General features: G+C 37.2%; 1 non-coding gene and 1 pseudogene across 1 annotated transcript; both read left to right on the forward strand.

Annotated features, from left to right (window-relative positions):
* The first annotated feature begins 2,832 nt into the window (after positions 1–2,832).
* Positions 2,833–2,951, forward strand: LOC121560469 (annotated as a pseudogene).
* A 270-nt stretch (positions 2,952–3,221) lies between these two features.
* LOC123487909 lies at positions 3,222–3,340 on the forward strand. The gene has a single exon (XR_006659901.1). It is a non-coding gene; the product is annotated as a 5S ribosomal RNA (ribosomal RNA).
* The last annotated feature ends 2,475 nt before the right edge of the window (positions 3,341–5,815 follow it).

The following is a 5,815-nucleotide window of genomic DNA, read 5'->3' on the forward strand; positions in this document are numbered from 1 at the left end:
AATGATTGTGTATCAGAATCAATGGTGACAGGAATGATAACAATTTTATATAAAAACAAAGGGAGTAAGGTGAAATTGGAAAATTATAGGCCAATTAGTTTATTAAATGTGGATTATAAGATTTTGGCCAAAATTTTAGCGAATAGGATGAAGAGAGTTTTACATGATATTATAGCACCAACACAGAATTATAGTGTTCCTGGGAGGGATATAGCTGACACAATTAATACGATTAGAGACGTGATACAAAATGAATGGGGATAAGATAGGAGGTATTGTTTTAAGCATAGATTTAAATAAGGCTTTTGATAGAGTAGAACATGATTTTATGTTTAGGGTCTTGGAAAGATTTGGCTTTGGTAATAAAATAATAGGGTGGATTAAATTATTATATAGAAATGCAAAAAGTAGGGTGAAATGCAATGGGGTTTTAACTGATTCTTTCACTCTGGAGAGATCTGTGAGACAGGGATGTCCTTTATCTGCTTTATTGTATGTTTTATCAGCTGAGCCTTTAGCGGCTTTTCTTAAGAAGGATAATTTTATTAATTGTGTACAGACTCCACAGGGGGGATTTAGTTTGATTCACCAATATGCAGATGACACAACTATAACAGTTAGTGATGAGGACAGTGTAAAAAGGGTAATAGAAGGTTTTAAAGTATATGGAAGAGCATCAGGAGCTAAAGTTAATATGGAAAAAGTCTGTTGTAATGTATATTGGGAAGGTAAATGAGGGATTTTTCCTTTTAAAGAGGCCAAAGAATATTTTAAGGTGTTGGGAGTTTTTTTTAGGTGTAAAAGAAAAAGAAGCTAGGGATTTGACATGGAGTGGGGTGATAAATAAAGTCAGAAAGGTTGTAAATATGTGGAAGGGGAGGTTGTTAAAATTAAAGGGGAAGGTTATTGTTATAAATTCTTTACTGATGTCAATTTGTATTCACGTCATGAATGTCTTAGATGTGCCAGAATGGGTTTTAATTGAAATGAATAAGATTTTAGTTGAATTTTTATGGGATGGGAAGGGGGCGAAAATCGCTATTAAAACATTGATTGCGGGTTATGAGGAGGGGGGCTTGAAGTTAGTGGATTTAAGGGTGAGGAAAATAGCAATAAGAGTGAAAATGGTTCGGAAGTATTTATATGGGGAATTAGATTACGGGTGGAAAAGGTTTTTTGCAGAGTATTTGCAGGAGGTTGGGAGGATAGGGGATAATGGTTTATTAATGAGTGTAAAACAAGACATGTTGGGAAATATACCTTTGTTTTATAAGGAAGTTTTCGAGGCTTGGGGGCAGGTTTTACCACATTTCTTATGAATGTAACAGTTTGGAGAATATTTTAAATCAGCCTATCTTTTTGAATCCAAAGATCAAATATAATAATACAATGTTGTATTGTAAATATTTTATGAGAGCTGGGATGCGACAGATTGGTGATATTCTATATGAGGTCAGGCCGGGGTTTCTACCGGTACAAGCTATTTATGACAATGTTGTTGAGGTCGATGCGATGAAATAAGCAAAACTACAGTAGAAAATATGTATAAGAGAATTTTAGGGTGCATTCCGAAGGAGTGGGGTGTTTTAATAAATACAGGGGCGGTTAAGAGAGCCCAGGGGTTTGCCGGTTTTATTGTATGAAAGTGGTGGAGTGAAATGTGATTTGTCAGGCTTGAAAGTTAAAACAGTCTATAGTAAATGTATTTTAAAAGAGATAAGAGTGCCTGCTTCGGAGAAAATGTGGTCGGAGGTTTTTGGAGATTTGGATGTGAAGTCAATATGGAGGAATGTTAATGTAAAGGGGAACTCCATAGAATGTGAAGACAATGATTTTAAAATAAAACATAATAGGATTTTTACTAATGTGGTCTTACATCAAATCAACAGAAATATTAATAGAGAATGTGACATTTGTCATATAGAGGTGGAAAACTTTATGCACTTTTTCATTGAATGCAGTAGAATAAGAGGTTTTCATGAGTTTTTAAAGGAGCTTTTAGTGAAACATTGGGGGAGGAGATTTTTAATGGGGTGGAATGGAGGAGATTTTTTTCTTTTTGGGATTAATGGGAAAAGTAAAGTTTTGAATTTTAATTTGGTTAATTATGTTTTAAGTCATGCTCGATATGCTGTAAGACTAAGAAGGAACTTGGGGCATTATGAAGGGAAATGTGTGAGTGTGGAGGTACTTTTAAGAGTATGTTGGAGGGAAATATAGAGATAATGCAGAGATATGGTGGGGGCAACTTTGAAAAAGAATTTGTGTGGGGGAGTACATTTATTAGAATGTCATCAAATGGAAAACTTGTGTTTAACTATTAATTGGATTAGGTGAGTGTTTTAATTGTTGATTTATTGTATCTTCTTTCTGATTTTGTAAAAGGGTGAATTGTTCACCCTTTAATGATGATTGAAATGATGTAAAATTGTCTGATTTTCATAATAAAATATAAAAAAAAAAAAATACACCCGATCTCGTCTGATCTCGGAAGCTAAGCAGGATTGGGCCTGGTTAGTACTTGGATTGGAGACCGCCTGTGAATACCAGGTGCTGTAAGCTTTTTGTTCCGCTAGAGAGTGCTCTTGTGTCATGGAGCAACTGCCTTTTATTTATCACCCTAAAAATATCATGTATTTTTATTGGACTAAATGCAGTTTGTATGTGCTGTCCTAACCTGATCAAATTAAATAATAGACAGTGCGTTTCCCTGAAAATATAGGCAGTACATTCAGCCTTTGTTTTTAGTTGGTTCATTAAGTTGCATGGAAATACGAATCACTGATACATTTTGTTCATGTCTTTATATAGTGTACCAAGAGTTGTTCCTGCGCTTACGGCCATACCAGCCTGAATACACCCGATCTCGTCTGATCTCGGAAGCGAAGCAGGATTGGGCCTGGTTAGTACTTGGATGGGAGGTTGCCTGGGAATACCAGGTGATGTAATTTTTTTGTTCCACTAGAGAGTGCTCTTGTGTCATGGAGCAACTGCCTTTTATTTATCACCCTAATAATATCATGTATTTTTATTGGACTAAATGCAGTTTGTGTGTCCTGTCCTAACCTGATCAAATTAAATAATAGACAGTGCGTTTCCCTGAAAATATAGGCAGTAGATTCAGCCTTTGTTTTTAGTCGGTTCATTAAGTTACACGGAAATTCGAATCGCTGGTAAATTTTGTTCATGTCTTTATATAGTGTACCAAGAGTTGTTCCTGCGCTTACGGCCATACCATCCTGAATATGCCTGATCTCGTCTGATCTCGGAAGCTAAGCAGGATTGGGCCTGGTTAGTACTTGGATAGGAGACCGCCTTGGAATACCAGGTGCTGTAAGCTTTTGTTCCACTGGAGGGTACTCTTGTGTCATGGAGCAACTGCCTTTTATATATCACCCTAATAATATCATGTAATTTTATTGGACTAAATGCAGTTTGTATGTGCTGCCCTGCCCTGCCCTGATCAATTTAAATAATAGACAGTGCGTTTCCATCAAAATATATGTGTCATGGAGCAACTGCCTTTTATTTATCAACCTAATAATATCATGTATTTTTATTGGACTAAATGCAGTTTGTATGTGCTGCCCTGGTCAAATTAAATAATAGACAAAGCGTTCCCCTCAAAATATAGGCATTACATTCAGCCTTTGTTTTTAGTCGGTTCATTAAGTTGCATGGAAATTCGAATCACTGGTAAATTTTGTTCATTTCTTTATATACTGTACCAAGAGTTGTTCTCTCGCTTACGGCCATACCAGCCTGAATACGCCCTTTTGGAATTTCAGGAAGTGGATGAGCGGCAGGTGTCTGAGTGCTTGAGAGAGGATATCGTTTGTTTGGAGTTTTTTATTTATTTATAAGTTTGAAAGTTTGTGTGTGATTGTAGTTGATTTTCTTTGAAACTTTTTTGTTATTATCCCCCATCGGCGTGAGCTGTTTGGGGATATTGATTAAAATAACCGGATGGACAACATGGCGTCAACATCAAGAATACAAACGATAACGAGAAAGGACAACAGTGAAATCAGAATTTCAAATGAAGAACTGAAGAAAAGAAAGTATGAGGAGGAACTGACGGTGAACGTGGGAAATAATTGGGGAAGGGAAAATAACAACGATGGAATTGCTGAGAGGAATAAGGGAAGTTTGTGGAACAATACTTGGATGTAGAATGAGAGACGGAAATAAGTATGAAATAACAATGTCTCATGTAAAGGGAAAAGAAAGACTAATGGACGGGCTAAAGATAAAGAACTGTCAAATCATGGCTAAAGAGCTAGGGAACGATGAGCTTGTGGTGTCCTTTTTGAACTTGCCTGCATACATTAAAGATGGGGAGATATATGAGAAACTAAGAGGCTGGAAAGTGAAGGCGACCACGCCAATCAAAGAGGAGGATGTGGCCAGGAACAGACATTGTAGACGGGACGAGATTTTGCAAGGTGAAGTTCACAGACAATGTGCAATCCTTGCCATATTCTACCAAATTTAACACTGTCGAGGGATTTGAATATTTTCGTGTAATCCATGACAATCAAGTGAAGGTATGTAGACTATGTATTCAGCCGGGGCACATACTTAAGGAATGTCCAGAATTCACTTGCCATAAATGTAGTGAACAAGGGCATTATGCCAGAGAATGTTTGAACATAGGTAATGTGTGTGAAATGTGTGACAGACCGAAAGTTAGATGTAGCTGTAAGAAGGGAAAAGATCACTTACTTTTGCAAACAATGGACCTCACTTCTGACGAAGAGGAGGGGAGTGTGTTTATGGAAGGAGAAAAAGAGAGTGACATGGGGAGTGTGACTTCAGAGACAGTGGCAGATATGCCTGAAGAGCCTGTAATGTCTTCTGGCAAAACACGAGACGCAGTTTTGGTCTCTGCTGCTGACAAGGTGGAACAGCAGCACATGATGGGTGAAATACATACACAGGTAGAGATGGTGCAAGGTGCTTCTCAGGTGCCTGAGCCAGTTTCAAGCGTGTGTAAAAATGACACCAAAGAGCGAGCTGGGTCCACTGAAGTCACTGGCACTGTTAAAGCGCACTTTTCAAAAAGGCTTCCCTGCCGCTCCAAATCAGGAGACGGAGGATGAAATAGATAGTGAGGATCATCAGTTGTTTGCAAAAAATAAGAGGTCATTGTCGAAAACTAGGGAGATGATGGGATTTGGAAAAAAGAAAAAGTAGGTTTTGAAAGGACTTGTTTTGCTCTGATTATACCTCTGCACACATTACTAATGATTACAGTCGCATCCCTAAATGGTAACAGTTTGAGAAACATGAGCAAATTTGAGCAGGTTTTAGTGTCTGTTAAGGCAGACATGTTGTGTTTTCAAGAGACCAATTGGACAGATTCCAAAATACAGGAGATTAAGAGTAAATGGTCTGATTTAATTTTTGTAGTCATGGAAGTGATAAAACATGTGGTGTGGCTATTTTGATAAAAAACGATGTGGTTCAAAATGTAAAACAAATATATGCTGACAATGATGGCAGACTTATTGCAATTGAATTTGAAGTGCAAAATGTAGTTTTTCGTTTAATCAATGTTTATGCTTCAAACATTGAATCTGAAAGGAGAGAAATGTTTCACAACTTAAAAACACTGTGCTCAGAAAACTGTATATTGATAGGAGACTTTAATGTGAGGTGTAGTAGAATGGATGCCTCTAGTTGTGCTAGATTCAGATATGACTCTTCTAGAAATGCATTATGGAAACTTATGAATGAGGAGAATCTAGTAGATATATGGAGGGCTGAAAATCCAAACAGAAGAGTGTTTTCTAGAAGGCAGGTGGTGCTAAAG

The sequence above is a fragment of the Coregonus clupeaformis genome, unplaced genomic scaffold, assembly GCF_020615455.1.
Source record: "Coregonus clupeaformis isolate EN_2021a unplaced genomic scaffold, ASM2061545v1 scaf1878, whole genome shotgun sequence".
NCBI classification, from domain to species: Eukaryota; Metazoa; Chordata; class Actinopteri; order Salmoniformes; family Salmonidae; genus Coregonus; species Coregonus clupeaformis.